This window comes from Piliocolobus tephrosceles, chromosome 6 (genome assembly GCF_002776525.5).
Source record: "Piliocolobus tephrosceles isolate RC106 chromosome 6, ASM277652v3, whole genome shotgun sequence".
Classification (NCBI taxonomy): Eukaryota; Metazoa; Chordata; class Mammalia; order Primates; family Cercopithecidae; genus Piliocolobus; species Piliocolobus tephrosceles.
Genome location: NC_045439.1, coordinates 33,521,556 through 33,540,030, shown reverse-complemented (window position 1 = coordinate 33,540,030; position 18,475 = coordinate 33,521,556). Strand labels below are relative to the sequence as shown.

Here is an 18,475-nt window from a genome sequence, read left to right as displayed (position 1 = left end):
GGGACAAGGAACTTGATTGAATTGTCAAGAAAAGGAAGTTGCAGGATAATAGCTCCCACCTCCACCATTAGCAAACAGCTCAAAGGAACCTCTGAAGCTTTAGTCAGGGAAATAACTTAGTGGCCATGAAAAGAGCTAAAACTATAAAAAGAAAAAAGAAAAAAAGAAAAGAAAGAAACAAAACAAAACCAAAAAAAAGAGCTAAGACCATAAAACTCTTAGAGAAAAACAAAGTAATTAACCTTTGTGACTTTGGATTAGGCTATAGCTTCTTAGATAGGACAACACAAGCACAAGTAACAAAAGAAAAAACAGATAAGGCCAGGTGTGGTGGTTCATGCATGTAACAGTGGCACTTATGGGAGGCTGAGGAGGGAGGATCCCTCGAGCCCAGAAGTTTGAGGCTGCAGTGAGCTGTGATAGCACTAATGCACTCCAGCATGGGCAACAGAATGAGACCCTGCCTCAAAAAAAAAAAAGAAAGGGGGGTGGGGCCAAGTGAGGTGGCTCAGGCCTGTAATCCCAGCACTTTGGGAGGCCCAGGCGGGCAGATCACTTGAGGTCACGAGTTCCATACCAGCCTGGTCAACATGGTGAAACTAAATACAAGTCTCTACTAAAAATACAAAAATTAGCCAGGTGTGGTGGCACGTGCCTGAAATCCCAGCTACTCGGGAGGCTGAGGCAGGAGAATTGCTTGAACCCAGGAGGCAGACTGCAGTGAGCTGAGATTGTGCCACTGCACTCCAGCCTGGGTGACAGAACAAGAACCTGTCTCAAACAAATAAAATAAAATAAAATAACAGAAAATAACATAACATAAAATAAAATAACAACATAACATAAAATAAAATAAATCTAATAAGACTAGTATTCCAAACATACAAAGAAATCTGACAACTCAACAATGAAGATAAGCAACCCAATTAAAAAGTAGGCAAAGAATCTGAATAGACATTTCTCCACAAAAGATATGCAAGCAACCAGTAAGCATCTGAAAAGATGGTCCAAGTCCTGAGTCACTGAGAAATGCAAATCAAAACTACAGTGAGCTATCACTGCATATCCACCAGAACGACTACGACCAAAAGACAACAAGCGGCTGGGCACGGTGGCTCACGCCTATAATCCCAGTACTTTGGGAGGCAAAAAAGAGAGGACAGCTTGAGGCCAGGAGTTTGAGACCAGCCTGGGCAACATGGAGAGACCTCTGTCTCTACAAAAAAAATTAAAAATTAGCTGGGCATGGTGGTATGCGCCTGCAGTCCTAGCTACTCAGGAGGCCGAAGCAAGAGGATCGTTTGAGCTCAGGAGTTCGAAGCTGCAGTGAACCACGATTGCACCACTGCACTCCAGGCTGGGCAACAGACAACAAAAGCCCTGTCTCTAAAAAAAAAAAAAAAAAAAAAAAAGACAACAAGCATTGGCAAGGATGTACAGAAATCACAAAGTTCATGCACTTCTGGTGGGAATGTAAAATCACACAGCCAGTCCAGAAAACAGCTTGTCCACTCCTAGCTATATACCCAAGAGAACTGAACACACATGTCCACACAAATCTTCTAAGTATGTCAATGTTCACAGCAGCATTATTCACAACAGCCAAAGAAGTGAAAACAGCCCAAATACCCATCAACTGATAAAATGTGGTATATCCATACACTGAGTTACTATGCAGTCATAAAAAAGAATGAGCCACTTCCACCCCTTACTTCAATATGCGTTGGTTATTCTCACCTTTGGGACATTTCTTATGTTTTTACTTTGACCTGACTTGGCAGAAATTCCTATCTGTGCCTTGATTGTTTTCTGTCATGACTGTGCCACTTCCTCCTTTCACAGTCTTCCTAAATCTTTCTTAAACTTCAGAGGGTGCTTTGAATGCTACAGCAAGGCTGCATATTCCCGCTGTTGTGAAATGATGTTCATTGTATTGAAGTAATATCTACTGACCTAGTATTGGTTGGTTTTTTTCTTTTCACTATACTATTTCCCTACTGACTTGTTAGGATTGGTCAGAAAATAGATAAGACTAGCAAATTTGAAGGGAATCATACATCTGAAAGATTCTATTGGAAAATGTATCCTGAATCATTTCAATCAGCTTTTTAGTGGAGAAAAACTATTACGGGCCGGGCACGGTGGCTCAAGCCTGTAATCCCAGCACTTTGGGAGGCCAAGACGGGCAGATCACGAGGTCAGGAGATCGAGACCATCCTAGCTAACACGGTGAAACCCTGTCTCTACTAAAAAAATACAAAAAACGAGCCGGGCGAGGTGGCGGGCGCCTGTAGTCCCAGCTACTCCGGAGGCTGAGGCCGGAGAATGGTGTAAACCCGGGAGGCGGAGCTTGCAGTGAGCTGAGATCCGGCCACTGCACTCCAGCCTGGGCGACAGAGCGAGATTCCGTCTCAAAAAAAAAAAAAAAAAAGAAAAAGAAAAACTATTACGATAGCAGGTTTTCCTAAAATCCACAGTAGTCTTTTATTTTTCACTTACCTAACCTTAGACTGAAACAATGAGAAAAGTATGCAAAATACAGTCACATTTCTCTTATTCTAAAGACACTGTCTATGGCCATACCACCCTGAACACACCCAATCTCGTCTAAAGACATTAAAATGCTTTTCACAATTGTAATTATAGAATTTGTAATATTCTATATATTTCCAAAGTATTTATTAATAATTCAGCCCTCCAAATGTGCTTATAACGTGGACAAGTGAGAGTTCTGTACCTACGTCCCACCCCCAATTATCATATGGAGAGGCTAAAGTGCAAATATTTTCCCTATAGAAACAATACAAATTTCATTCAGGCATGGTGGCTTATGCCTGTAATCCCAGCACTTTGGGAAGCTGAGACGGGCAGATCATCTGAGGTGGGGAGTTCGAGACCAGCCTGACCAACATGGAGAAACCCCGTCTCTAATAAAAATACAAAATTAGCCAGGCGTGGTGGCACATGCCTGTAATCCCAGCTACTCAGGAGGCTGAGGCATGAGAATCGCTTGAACCCAGGAGGCAGAGGTTGCGGTGAGCTGACATCGCACCACTGCACTCCAGCCTGGGGGACAAGGCATGACTCGGTCTCGGAAAAAAAAAAAAAGAAAGAATACAAATTTCATTGTTACCTAATAACATTTAGGTAGAAATGTTGGGAAAACATTTTTGTGAAATGAACATAGCTGTCTATCAAACAATATTTGCTTGACATTGCTGGGGTAACTACAACAAAAAATAATGAAGTGCTGATACACGCTACAACACAGATGAACCTTGAAAACATGGGTAAGTGAAAGAAGCCACACACAAAAGACCACATAGTGTACGATTCCATTTATATGAAACGTCCAGAGCGGGCAGATTCACAGACAGCAAGCAGATTAGTGGTTGCTAGAGGCTAGAGGGAGGAGGGAGGAGGGAGAGACTGCTAAAGCTGGGTTTCTATTTGGAAAGATGAAAATATTCCAGAATTAGATAGTGGTAAGGATTGTACAACTTTATGAACATACTAAAAATACTGAATTATATACTTTAAACTGGTGAATTTTATGGTATGTGGATTACATCTCAATACAGTTTTTGGTTTTGTTTTTGTTTTTTTGAGACAGAGTTTTTGCTCTGTGGCCCAGGCTGGAGTGCAGTGGCGTGATCTTGGCTCACTACAACCTCCACCTCCTGGGTTTAAGTGATTCTCCCGCCTCAAACTCCCGAGTAGCTGTGATTACAGGCACGCGCTGTCACGCCTGGCTAATTTTGGTATTTTTAGTAGAGACTGGGTCTCACTCTGTTGGCCAGGCTGGTCTCAAACTCCTGACCTCAGGTAATCCACCTGCCTTGGCCTCCCAAAGTGCTGGGATTACAGGTGTGAGCCACCGCACTTAGCCAAGTTAACGTACTGGTCAAACCTCATCTACCATAATTCTCCTCCTAACAGTTTAAAGAACACTGCAGTCCTTATAAAAAGCCAGGCCATGAAGAAAGATACCTAGGGCCAGTGTGATCCCAGACTGGAGCTCCTGAAAGATGCTCAGAACTCCTGTTCTCAGAACACAGAAGCCCAGGGTCAAAGCTCCTAACTCAAAGAGCTTATGGCTACTCAGGTGAAAGGAGTTTCCCAGGAAGCTTCACATCAAGTATTTTCCAGCCAACAGAGAATAAAACACGTTGCTGATTTTTTCTTTTTTTTTCTGTTTTTGTTTTATTTTTGTGTGTGTGTGTGTTTGAGACGGAGTCTTACTCTGTCGCCCAGCCTGGAGTGCAGTGGAGTGATCTCGGCTCACTGCAACTCCGCCTCCCGGGTTCACGCCGTTCTCCTGCCTCAGCCTCCCGAATAGCTGGGACTACAGGCGCCCACCACCATGCCCGCTCAATTTTTTGTATTTTTTAGTAGAGACGGGGTTTCACCGTGTTAGCCAGGATGGTCTCGATCTCCTGACCTCATGATCTGCCTGCCTCGGCCTCCCAAAGTGCTGGGATTACAGGCGTGAGCCACTGTGCCTGGCCCTTTCTGTTTTTTTTTTTTTTTTTTTGAGACAGGATTTTACTCTGTCACCCAGGCTGGAGTCCAGGGCACAATCTCAGCTCACTGCAACCTCCACCTTCTGCATTCAAGCCATTCTCCTGCCTCAGCCTCCAGAGTAGCTGGTATTATGGGCACGTGTCACCACACCCAGCTAATTTTTTTTGCACTTTTAGTAGAGATGGGATTTCGCCATGTTTGCCAGGCTGGTCTCAAATTCCTGACCTCAGGTGACCTGCCCCTCCGCCTCCCAAAGTACTGGGATTATAGAGGTGAACACCTTCTGATTCTCTAGTCTGCTTGTTTGATAACAGAGAAATATACACACCACTCAGTGTGAAAATATGATAAACGTGTTTCCTATAATCTCATCAAGATAGTAAACCAAATCCCCGTGCTTTGGGAGGCCAAGACAGGAGGATCGCTTGAGCCCTGGAATTCAAGACTACCTTAAGCAACATAGCAAGACCTCAACTCTACAAAATCAAAAAATTAGCTGGATATAGTCATTCACGCCTGCAGTCCTAGCTACTCAGGAGGCTGGGACACGAGAATCACTTGAGCCCAAGAGGTGGAGGCTGCAGTGGGCCGAGATCGTACCACTGCACTCCAGCCTGGGCGACAGAGCAAGACTCTAACTGAAAAAAAAAAAAAGTAAACCACTCATTATTCTATTAATGACATCACTATTGTTTCATTATTAAGAGCCTGAATATTGCTGATAGTACTAACAGTTCACTGAACGCCGGCTACAGTGACAGTGCCCTTCACTAGAACCATGACCGCAGGGCCGTGTCTACCTTATCTTTACATGCAGAGCACTCAGGACACCGCCTGGCACACAAGAGGAGCTCAGTGTGCAGCTGCGGAGTGAATGAGTGAGTGAATAAACACCAGGCACCTTGCTAGGTACCCAGGTACCTTAAACACTTTTCCCACCATACATCTTCCACAGGGCTGAACACACAGCAGCATTTCATAAACTTGGTGATGGGCTAAGTGATCTAGCAGACAACAGAGAGAAACAAGAAGTTACACAGAACAGCCCATTTTGGACCCGTGTCACTCAGCCAGCCTGGTCCCAAGCTGCTAAGTTGGTCAGCAAGAGAAACAAAACGAAAGCTCTGTAAAGCTCTACCAGCATGGAGTCAGGTGAGGTCAGGGTGGCTGCGGGAAGAGCCATCCACCTGTTCGACCAGGCCTGGTATGGAAGACCAGGCCTAGGGATTTTCTCCCCACGGAAATCTACTCTGTCATGACTCTTCACAACCAAAACAGCCACTGCTATCCAGATTATCTAAGAGCAGGCATCTGAAAGTGGGGACAGGGGAACATTTAGGGAAAGAATTAAATGTCTCAGGATTCATATTAAGTGTCCAACAAGTGATATATATATATACACACACACACACACACACACACAAATAACTCATATGGGATGGAAAGAAAACACTCCTTGCCTGCATTTGGTGATACCATTTAAGCTTTTGGTGTCTGGGGGTGTGTCAAGTGCGGATGTCCATGTGTTGGGCCTATAGATGAGTCCAATGTAAATAATCCTCCTGGGAGGAGGAACTCAAAGTCCCAGGCTGTTTGTTTCTACTGACAAGCAGTGAACAATCCCTTAACATGCACTGACTGCATTTTCTTCATGTAAAAGGAGGCTAGGCCAGGTATGGTGGCTTACACCTATAATCCCAGCACTGTGGGAGGCCAAAGCAGATGGATCACTTGAGCCCAGGGGTTTGACACCAGCCTTGGCAACACAGCAAAACCCCATCTCTACTAAAAATACAAAAAATTGGCCAGGCGTTGTGGCACGTGCCTTTAGTCTCAACTACTCAGGAGGCTGAGGTGGGAGAATTGCTTGAGCCTGGGCAGAGTTTGCAGTGAGCTGAGATCAAGCCACTGCACTCCAGCCTGGGTGACAGTGAGACCCCATCTCAAAAAAAAAGGAAAAAAGAAAAAAACAAAAAACAAAAAAAGGAGGCTATAACCATCTTTGCAGGAGCTAATTAATCAAACAAATATTCGGGAAAATGCTGGCACACTGAAACCATGCTTCACTTCTTCCTTCTCTGCCTTTCACTTTGCTTCCTGATATACTACTAAATTCATCCTTAACACATGAGTATTTTCCTCTAAGCCAGAAAGGAGAGAACAGCCTAGCCTAGGTGGTAGCAAGACTGGTTTTCAGTCAGGGAGGCAAAGGTAGAGAAAAATAAGAAGATTCCCTTTGATAAAGGAAGGGGCCAGGAAGGAACGAGGCTCCAGCTCTACTTGTTCGGCCTGTCTACACTCACTGACCCCATGCTGCTCCATTCCTGGAGTGAAACAGGTTACCTGGCCCTGAGCTCAGCCAACTGGCCACCCCATCCAAGTCGACAACATGTTTGAAATGGTCACTGGCCCTTACCAACAGCAAACACAGGAGGGACACCAAAGCCACCCCTCCCCAACTTTTGCCTTCCATTTTCCCTGAGCTTGCTAGGCCTCAGGCGACTCCAAAACACATGAATGCCACTACAGGCTTTGCCATGGTGTGGCCTTGGGAAAGTTACTTAACTACTCAATGCCTCAGGGAAATGAGATAATAACAGACGTCTAGCTTCTAGCGACACTCAGCAGACTACGAGATAAAGTATGCAAAAGGCATAGCACAGTGCCTGGCATGGATATGTGAACCATTATTAAAGACCAGCCCACTGGGAAAACACCCAGGTGCACAGCAGCAGCAGCTGGGCTTACACCTATGAATTGCTCATTTGGGGGCTGATTCAGCAATGCGGTAAGATCGAAATAAATTCTACCTAAAACGAAAGATCTCACTGCTCGCTTCAGATAACCTTCTCCTGCTAATCAAAACACATTATTATTATTATTAATTTTTTATTTTTTGGAGACGGAGTCTCACTCTGTCGCCCAGGCTGGAATGCAGTGGTGCGATCTCCACTCTCTGCAAGCTCCACCTCCTGGGTTCACGCCATTCTCCTGCCTCAGCATCCCAAGTAGCTAGGACTACAGGCGCCCGCCACCACGCCCGGAGAATTTTTTGTATTTTTTGGGAGATGAAGGTTCACCATGTTAGCCAGGATGGTCTCGATCTCCTGACCTCGTGATCCACACCTGGCCAAAACACATTATTATTCATACTGGCTTTATAGCTGGCTCTTAGTAACCATCTAATATTGTATTAATCTTTACAAGGCAGGCGTGGTGGCTCACGCCTGTAATCCCAGCACTTTGGGAGGCCCAGGAAGATCGATCACTTGAGGCCGGGAGATCGAGACCAGCCGGGCCAACGTGGTGAAACCCCATCTCTACTAAAAATATAAAAATTATCTGGGTGTGGTGGCACATGCCTGTAATCCCACCTACTTGGGAGGCTAAGGCAGGAGAATCACTTGAACCCAGGAGGTGGAGGTTGCAGTGAGCCAAGATTGCACCACTGCACTCCTGCCTGGCTGACAGAGTAAGACTTGTTCTAAAAATCTTTACAAAACCCAGCAGCACCTGTCTCCCTCCAATTCACCCAAAGCTTTTTACTTTGTATAGACTTCTGAGAAGAGTCTGTAAAATGAAATATAACCATACTCAATGATCCCCCACCACAGTTCCTTTTTTTTTTTTTTTTTTTTTTTTTTTTTTTTCGAGACAGAATCTCGCTCTGCTGCCCAGGCTGGAGTGCAATGGCCAGATCTCAGCTCACTGCAAGCCCCGCCTCCTGGGTTTACGCCATTCTCCTGCCTCAGCCTCCCAAGTAGCTGGGACTACAGGCGCCCACCACGTCGCCCGGCTAGTTTTTTGTATTTTTTAGTAGAGACGGGGTTTCACCATGTTAGCCAGGATGGTCTCGATCTCCTGACCTCGTGATCCGCCCATCTCGGCCTCCCAAAGTGCTGGGATTACAGGCTTGAGCCACCGCGCCTGGCCTTTTTTTGAGACAGTCTAACTCTGTCGCCCAGGCTGGAGTGCAGTGCCCAATCTCGGCTCACTGCAACCTCTGCTTCCCGGGTTCAAGCAATTCTCCTTCCTCAGCCTCCTGAGTAGCTGGGACTACAGGCGCGCGCCACCACACCCAGGTAATTTTTTTGTATTTTTAGTAGAGACAGGGTTTCACTATGTTGTCCAGGCTGCTCTTGAACTCCCTGACCTTAGTTGATCTGCCTGCGTTGGCCTCCCAAAGTGCTGGGATTACAGGAATGAGCCCCTGTGCCCACCCCCAGTTTAGAATTCAGAATAGTTCATGGTAGTGAAAAGTGTCCAGCAGTCAACCTCCGACCAAAGCAGGCCAAGGGAATAATGACGGTCTCCCTCGAGAGATTCTTTCTAAGCCCTCACAGAATCATTCTAGAATGAAAGACCATGCACTGGCTTTGTTCCAAGGAGGCCTGAAAAGGGAAACCAAGAGGTGAGGAAGGAACTAAAGAGCCTTGGAAGGAAGGAAGTTCAACACAGCACAGTTAGAGACTCTAGAAGTTAAACCCCAATGAACCTGGAAAACACTCTTAAGTAGTTTGGCACCAAGATCTTTTCAGTGCTGGTCCCTGGGAGAAAAGGACTTAATCTGTACCAACTACAATCACACATTCCTCCAATTTTTTTTTTCTGGAGACAGGTCTCGCTCTATTGCCCAGGATGGAATACAGTGGGTCACTGCAGCCTCAACCTCTCAGGCTCAATCAGTCTCCTGCCTCAGCCTCCCGGGTAGCTAGGACTACCAGCATGCACCATTATAGCTGGCTAAATTGTTTATTTTTTGTAGATATCAATAGGGTCTATGTTGCCCAGGCTAGTCTTGAACTCCTGGCCTCAAGCAGTCCTCCTTCCTTGGCCTCCCAAAGCACTTGGGATTATAGGTGTGAGCCACTGCGTCCAACCCCATGGCCTAATTTTCAAACAGGATTTTACCTAAACTATGTCAAACAGATCAGTAGCCAGTCTATTTTAAAGTCCAAATGATAAGGAGATTTCCTTCCAATAGCAAGGTTTAAGTTCTATTAAACCTGTTTCCTCAACACAGCAAGTTTAGAAATGTTCTGTTCATTCTATCCTAAAGGGCGTGTATACTTCACGTTTATCCATGTACATGTTGCTAGAGTTTCACATAAAAACACAATCATTTCTCAATCAAATGTTTTCTGAAGACACTGAAGTCACGGGGTTGGTCTCACAAACACACTGAGCACATTTGGCAGGGGCAAAGATCACTTTCTTCCACTCCAGTGTCCCCAAAGTGTTCCATTACTTGAGAGGTCAGGAATTCCTCTCCATGTCTTGTAACTACCAGTGGTGCTTCTGACACTTTGCTTCACAGAGACTGCCTGCAGCTCCTCTCCTATTCTAGCAGAAATAAAAATGTTTCTTTTTTTATTTATTTTTGTGTGTGTGAGACAGAGGCACACACACCCTTGTTGCCCAGGCTGGAGTGCAATGGCGCGATCTCCATTCACTGCAACCTCTGCCTCCCATGTGCAAGTGATTCTCCTGCCTCAGGATCCTGATTAGCTGGGATTACAGGCATGCGCCACCACACCCAGCTAATTTTGTATTTTTAGTAGAGACGGGGGTTTCTCCATGTTGGTCAGGCTGGTCTCGAACTCCTGACCTCAGGTGATCCGTCCGCCTCAGTCTCCCAAAGTACTGGGATTACAGGCCTGAGCCACCACGCCTGGCCTAATAAAAGTGTTTGTATGCAGAGATGATCCACAAAGAAATTCTTTTTCTAAAAAAAAAAGTCATTTTTAGCGCCCTGATCAGTTTCTTTGACGACACCCAACACACCCAGTTCAGCAATCCATTTATATCTGAATAAAAAGCCTTCCAAGGCAAAGATGAATTCTGAGGACACACTGGAAATACCCAGTCATCCCCAAGCCCCACCTCATCCTCAAGGGAACTTTCTGAGGCGCTTCTGGATGGGAGATGCAGCTACCTTTCTAAGTGGCATAGCATATCCGTATTCGGCCAGCTGTGAAAACAGATGTACGCTCTAGTAAAGGCCTGGCAGTGAGCAGAATGGTCTTTCATTCTGGAATCATTCTGAGGGCTAAGAAGGGACCTCACAGTAAAAGCTCAGCTACACAAACCAGGCTAGAAAAGAGAGCTAGGTTTAAATCACACCCTGGGCAACTGACTCAACCCTTCTCTTGCTCAAAGCCTCCAATGCCACCCACCATCTCTGTTAATGTTTTCCCACTCTTCCAGCTCTGAACACCCCAACTAGAATGTACTCCAGGCTGGCAGAGATATGGTCTGTGTTGTTCACCACCATAACCCTAGCACAGTGCCTGACACAAAATAGGAAATCAAGACATAATTGATCAATAAATGAATGAACACAGCACAAAATGTCTAGATGCTATATCCTCTGGGTGGGGGGATGGTATAGTATCACCATTAAGGGTTCAACCAACCTCGCTCTATCATCCACTGACTTTAGGATAACTTTAAAGAAGTTATTTAACCCCTCTGGGGCTGTTATTCACCTCTAAAATGAAGATAACAACACAATCTACTTCACAGGATTTCTGCAAAAATTAAATAAGATGATGTACATCAAGCACTTAGCACAGTGGAGGCCCAGAGTAACTTGCAGTAACTGCTAGAGGCATGCTGACTGACATCATTGCTGGTTTGCCCCAAGCCAGAGTCATCACCATCAGCTGGAAATTTCTCTTTTTTTAAATTAATTAATTAATTAATTTTGTTTTTTTTTTGAGACAGAGTCTCACTCTATCGCCCAGGCTAGAGTGCAGTGGCATGATCTTGGCTCACTGCAAACTCCGCCTCCTGGGTTCACGCCATTCTCCTGCCTCAGCCTCCCGAGCAGCTGGGACTATATAGGTGCCCACCAACGTGCCCGGCTAATTTTTTGTATTTTTAATAGTACAGGGTTAGCCAGGATGGTCTTAATCTCCTGACCTCGTGATCCGCCCACTTCAGCCTCCCAAAGTGCTGGGATTACAGGCATCAGCCACCACGCCCAGCCTAGAAATTTCATTATCCCAAGTAAAAGCTCTCCTTAGGGAGGCTGGGTGCAGTGGCTCACGCCTGCAATCCTAGCACTTTGGGAGGCCGAGGTGGGCGGATCAAGAGGTCAGGAGTTTGAGACCAGCCTGACCAACATGGTGAAACCCTGTCTTCACTAAAAATACAAAAATTAGCTGGGTGTGGTGGTGAGTGCCTGTAGTCCCAGCTACTTGGGAGGCTGATGTGGGAGGATTGCTTGAGTTATGATGGTGCCACTGCACTCCAGCCTAGGCAACAGAGCAAGACCATGTCTCCAAAAAAAAAGAGAGAGAGAAAAAAAAATAGGGATGATTGAACAAGGAGGATCCTTATTCAATACTTACCACTCCCTCCCTCAAAAGGATATATCTTTTGAATTAAAAAAGAAACCTAGGCCAGCACAGTGGCTCATGCCTGTAATCCCAGAACTTTGGGAGGCCAGAGGTGGGAGGATCACCTGAGGTCAGGAGTTTGAGACTAGGCTGGCCACCATGGTGAAACTCTGTCTCTACTAAAAATACAAAAAATTGGCCAGGCATACTGGCTCGCGCCTGTAATCCCAGCACTTTGGGAGACCAAGGCAGGCAGATCACCTGAGGTCGGGAGTTCGAGACCAGCCTGACCAACGTGGAGAAACCCCTTCTCTACTAAAAATACAAAACTAGCTGAGTGTGGTGGTGCATGCTTGTAATCCCAGCTACTCAGGAGGCTGAGGCAGGAGAATCGCTTGAATCCAGGAGGCAAAGGTCACGGTGAGCCAAGATCACGCCATTGCACTCCAGCCTGGGCAACAAGAGCAAAACTCCGTCTCAAAAAAAAAAAAAAAATGCAAAAAATTAGCCAGGCGTGGTGGCATGCGCTTGTGATCCCAGCTACTCAGGAGGCTGAGGCAGGAGAATCGCTTGAACCAGGGAGGTGGAGGTTGCAGTAAGCCCAGATTGTGCCACTGCGCTCCAGCCTGCGTGACAGAGTGAGTCTCTGTAACAAAAAAAAAAAAAAAGGCCCTGGTGTGATTCCGTCCTGCGCGGCTGTTCTCTGGAGCAGTGTTCGTTTATCTCCGTCCGCCTCCTCTCCCACCTAAGTGCGTGCCGCCACCTGATGGAACATTCGATGGACATGGACATGAGCCCCCTGAGGTCCCAGAACGATCTTTTCAGTTGTGAACTAAAGGCCGACAAACATTACCACTTTAAGGTGGATAATGACGAAAATGAGCACCAGTTATCTTTAAGAACGGTCAGTTTAGGGGCTGGTGCAAAGGATGAATTGCATATTGTTGAAGCAGAGGCAATGAATTACCCAGGCAGTCCAATTAAAGTAACACTGGCAACTTTGAAAATGTCTGTACAGCCAACAGTTTCCCTTGGGGGCTTTGAAATAACACCACCAGTGGTCTTAAGGTTGAAGTGTGGTTCAGGGCCAGTGCATATTAGTGGACAGCACTTAGTAGCTGTGGAGGAAGATGCAGAGTCAGAAGATGAAGAGGAGGAGGACGTGAAACTCTTAAGTATATCTGGAAAGCGGTCTGCCCCTGGAGGTGGTAGCAAGGTTCCATAGAAAAAAAATAAAACTGGCCAGGCACGGTGGCTCAAGCCTGTAATCCCAGCACTTTGGGAGGCCGAGACGGGTGGATCACGAGGTCAGGAGATCGAGACCATCCTGGCTAACACGGTGAAACCCCGTCTCTACTAAAAAATACAAAAATTAGCCGGGCGAGATGGCGGGCGCCTGTAGTCCCAGCTACTTGGGAGGCTGAGGCAGGAGAATGGCGTGAACCCGGGAGGCGGAGCCTGCAGTGAGCCGAGAGCGCGCCACTGCACTCCAGCCTGGGCGACAGATCGAGACTCCGTCTCAAAAAAAAAAAAAGAAAAAAATAAAACTTGCCGCTGATGAACATGATGATGATGAAGATGATGACGAAGATGATGATGATGATGATTTTGATGATGAGGAAACTGAAGAAAAAGCACCAGTGAAGAAATCTATATGAGATACTCCAGCCAAAAATGCACAAAAGTCAAATCAGAATGGAAAAGACTCAAAACCATCATCAACACCAAGATCAAAAGGACAAGAATCCTTCAAAACACAGGAAAAAACTCCTAAAACACCAAAAGGACCTAGTTCTGTAGAAGACATTAAAGCAAAAATGCAAGCAAGTATAGAAAAAGGTGGTTCTCTTCCCAAAGTGGAAGCCAAGTTCATCAATTATGTGAAGAATTGCTTCCGGATGACTGACCAAGAAGCTATTCAAGATCTCTGGCAGTGGAGGAAGTCTCTTCAAGAAAACAGTTTAGGCTGGGCGTGGTGGCTCAAGCCTATAATCCCAGCATTTTGGGAGGCCGAGACGGGCAGATCACGAGGTCAGGAGATCGAGACCATCCTGGCTAACATGGTGAAACCCCGTCTCTACTAAAAATACAAAAAACTAGCCGGGCAAGGTGGCGGCCGCCTGTAGTCCCAGCTACTCCGGAGGCTGAGGCAGGAGAATGGCATAAACCCGGGAGGCGGAGCTTGCAGTGAGCTGAGATCCGGCCACTGCACTCCACCCTGGGCGACAGAGCAAGACTTCGTCTCAAAAAAAAAAAAAAGAAAGAAAATAGTTTAAACGATTTGTTAAAAATTTTCTGTCCTATTTCATTTCTGTAACAGTTGATATCTGGCTGTCCTTTTTATAATGCAGAGTGAGACCTTTCCCTATCGTGTTTGATAAATGTTGTCCAGGTTCCATTGCCAAGAATGTGTTGTCCAAAATGCCTGTTTAGTTTTTAAAGATGGAACTCCACCCTTTGCTTGGTTTTAAGTATGTATGGAATGTTATGATAGGACATAGTAGTATCGGTGGTCAGACATGGAAATGGTGGGGAGACAAAAATATACATGTGAAATAAAACTCAGTATTTTAATAAAGTAAAAAAAGAAAGAAAGAAAGAAATCTATATGGCTAGGCAGGTGGCTCACACCTGTAATCCCAGCACTTTGGGAGGCCTAGGCGAGTAGATTGCTTGAGGCCAGGAGTTCGAGACCAGAATGAGCACCATGGCAAAACCCCATCTCTACTAACAATACAAAAAACTAGCTGGGCATGGTGGCACATGCCTGTAGTCTCAGCTACTCAGGAGGCTGAGGTGGAAGGATGGCTTTGAGCCAAGGAGGCAGAGGTGGCAGCGAGCTGAGATCACACCACTGCACTCCAGCCTGAGCAACAGTGTGAGACCCCTTCTCAAAAGATTGTTTTATTTTATTGTATTTTATTTTATTTTTATTTTTGAGACAGAGTCTTGTTCTGTCGCCTAGGCTGGAGTGCAGTGGCATGATCTCGGCTCACTGCAACTTCCACCTCCCGGGTTTAAGCCTCCCATGTAGCTGGGATTACAGGCAACTACCACCATGCCAGGCTAATTTTAGTAGAAACAGGATTTCACCATGTTGGCCAGGCTGGTCTTGAACTCCTAACTTCAGGTAATCCAGCCACCTCTGCCTCCCAAAGTGCTAGGATTATAGGCATGAGCCACAGTGTCTGGCCTAAAAGATCGTTTTCAGAGGAAAAAAACAATATATATATATAGAAAACATTCAATCTTCTTCAAAAGAATGATATGGCCCAGTGTGATGGCTCACGTCTGTCATCCCACCACTTTGGGAGGCTGAGGCATAAGGATCATGTGAGGCCAGGACTTTGAGACCAGTCCAGGCAACATAGCAAGACCCCGTCTCTATTAAAAATTTAAAAATAGCTGGGCACTGTGGTTCATGCCTGAATCCCACTGATTTAATTTCTTAATTCATGAAACCAGTGGAGGGTTGGGGAGAAGCAAAGGGAAAGTAGGGAAAGAAAGAAAGGAAAAGGGGAAGAGGTAGGTAGGTTGTCTGTAAATATCACAGATCTAGGTAACAGTTAACTGAGACATAGGGAAAAAAATTATAGAGCACGCAATGACCTACCAATTACAAACTAAACCGATGAGTCACTAGGCCAGAATGGGGATGGCCAAAAGGACCATGGAGCCAGGTACGGTGCCTCATGCTTGTAACCCCAGCACTTTGGGAGGCTGAGGTGGGTGGATCACCTGAGGTCAGGAGTTCCAGACCAGCCTGACCAATGTGATGAAACCCCATCTTTACTAAAAATAAAAAAATTAGCTGGATGTGGTGGTGTGTGCCTGTAGTCCCAGCTACTTGGGAGGCTGAGACAGGAGAATTGCTTGAACCCGGGAGGCGGAGATTGCAGTGAGCCGAGATAGTGCCACTGCACTCCAGCCTGGCAAAAAAGGGAGATTTCATCTCAAAAAAAAGAGAACGGTGGAATCCCCAAAAAGCCTTTACTCAGAGATAAACAGAAAAGAGAGCTTCATTCCAGGGAATGAAGGCCTCTGCCATCCCTCCCTAGTCTCATTTAATCTGTGAGTCTTCACTTTAAATCATTTGTTCAGAGATATTACTGAAACTCACAAAGCACGCAATTGACAATTCAATAAATATTTATGACTGCTGTAGAATGATACACATAAACTGTATTGAGCGCTTTGAAAGAAAAAGTTATGAGAGATGAGTTTAGCTATATAGATAACATATTCATGAGATGGAAGGGATTGAGCTGGAAAGTAGAGGAACTTCTAGAATACTCTGAATGCTGGATTGCGCAGTATCATGCTGTCCCTTCACTTGAACCTGAGGGTCTGTGACTTCATGCCAGAACCAGGCTCTGGCAGTTCTTTCAAGTATTCTAATATTTAGAGTCAAATTTCCTGGGAAAGACAGCAATAACCTAGTCTCATTAAGAAGAAAATCAGGAAGGGACCAAAAATTCTGGAAGCTACCTGGAAGTCCAATTATCCTCCAGTGAAGTCAAGCCAGAGATCAGCTACTTATGTATGTCTGGAAAACATCTCTGCCCCAAGAACTCCAACTATGACCAAGCTGACCATATAAACCAGTCAACAGAGCCTCTTCAATGCTAGCCAAAAGCCACTGAAAACAGGGGCAAAAGGGGCCAGGTGCAGTGTCTCATGCCTGTAATCCCAGCACTTTGGGAGGCCAAGGTGGATAGATCACCCGAGATCAGGACTCCGAGACCAGCCTGGCCAACATGGTGAAACCCTGTCTCTATTAAAAACGCAAAAATTAGCCAGGCATGGTGGCAGGTGCCTGTAATCCCACCTACTTGGGAGGCTGAGGCAGGAGAATCGCTTGAACCCAGGTTGCAGTGAGCCAAGATTGTACCATTGCGCTCCAGCCTGGGCAACAAGAGCGAACCTCCGTCTCAAAAAAAAAAAAAAAAGAAGGGGAAAATGAACAAAACATTCTCCAGGGAAGCATCCAACCTTCCCCACCTTCAAAAGCTCCTCCTGTGTCTCTTTCCATAGGTCTTTCCAACTCCTCTTGCCTGAAACTTCTTTACCCTTGTTTTTCTTCCCTTCTTCACAGTCTCCTCACATCTTTCCTCCGATTTCCCATCAAGCAAATGTGTTCAATACTTAGCAGTTCTAACCTCACATAGAAATGATCTCATGAGAGAGCTCCTCCCAAAGCAGCGAAGACTCCCCAGAAAAGTCTGACCAGCCATCAGAAGTGCGTCTGCCCTATATAATCTCCCGGATAAACTCAAGGGTGGCTCGGCCAGTAGATGCACCCACAGGAAAACACTGAAGGTCAAATTAATAAGAAATATGTCTATTATGTTAATCCTGGCTCAAAAAGCCAAATGCCTGCTCGATTCCAGAAAAATCAATCACTTCAAGGAATTGACAGGCCAGGAAAAAAAAAAAAAAAAAAACAGAACCATGCAAACTGGAGGTAACTTAAAGTAGTTAAAGACAGGTTCTCTAAAAAGCTGACTCACAGTGGTTTCGATGGCTTACATGGGTCAAATTTTAAACATCCTTGTACTAAAACAAAATAGCCTATCAAGTTAAATGCCAAGAGTCTGTTGTAACTGAATGATCCCCAGGCTGAAAAAGCTCACAAGACACTGAGCAGAAACTGAAGGCACATAATAGGGTTTCTTTCATCTTTCTTTTGGTCTGAGTCATCCTCAACCCTATGTTTCCCAGTAAATGCCATACAATGCCTTCCCCTCTACCACTACCACTAAACAAAAGGGGCTTCTACTTGAGTTTCTTGCATTAAAGGCAACAACGGAGGACGAGGCCCTGCTACTAATCCAACTATTGGTTATAATTTTGACAGCTCCTAAGATCTTTTTTTTAATTGTTATATTTATATGACACCTAAGAAACCAATAATAGATATATTCATGTTCTGACCAGAACTTGCCAAAGGGCTAACCGGCCACTGTACCAAAATTAGTCCTTACATTATAATACTCTGGCCATTGGAAGAGAAAAATGGGAAAATTCAACAATTTGAAAGATGATGATCCCTCTGGCCACGATCTACTGACCAGAATGAAGTCCTGAAGGATTTCCTCCTGTTATGTTATCTACCAGCCAATCTCAGAGGAGCTGGAAAGAACAAGCCCCAGGAAGCTACCCTAGACCAGAAAGCCAAGAACAGGGCCAAGAAAGTGAACGGCAGACAAGCCTAAGATAGAAGTGGCATGGACATGTGGCAGACCAGCACGGCCACTTTGTGGTAAAGAATTCCCATACAGGGCTGGGTGCAGTGGCTCATGCCTGTAATCCCAGCACTTTGGGAGGCCGAGGCAGGCAGATCACTTGAGATCAGGAGTTCAACATCAGCCTGGCCAACATGGCAAAACCCCATCTCCACTAAAAATACAAAAATCAGCTGGGCATGGTGGTAAGCGCCTGTAGTCCCAGCTACTCAGGAGACCGAGGCAGAAGAATTGCATGAACCCGAGAGGCGGAGGTTGCAGTGAGCCAAGAAGGTGGCACTGCACTCCAGCTGGGTGACAGAGTGAGACTCCATCTGAAAGAAGGAAGGAAGGAAGGAAGGAAGGAAGGAAGGAAGGAAGGAA

At 45.6% G+C, this 18,475-nt stretch overlaps 1 protein-coding gene and 1 pseudogene across 4 annotated transcripts in view; one reads left to right on the top strand and one right to left on the bottom strand.

The window, feature by feature from the left end:
* ZFYVE1 (zinc finger FYVE-type containing 1) overlaps nt 1-18,475 on the bottom strand; it is a 60,801-nt gene that overhangs the window by 28,696 nt on the left and 13,630 nt on the right. The gene's annotated exons all lie outside the window — the stretch shown is intronic.
* Nucleotides 12,634-14,184, top strand: LOC111520439 (annotated as a pseudogene). Its single transcript, XR_003309725.1, has 3 exons — nt 12,634-13,113; nt 13,403-13,826; nt 14,132-14,184. The product of XR_003309725.1 is annotated as a nucleophosmin-like (transcript).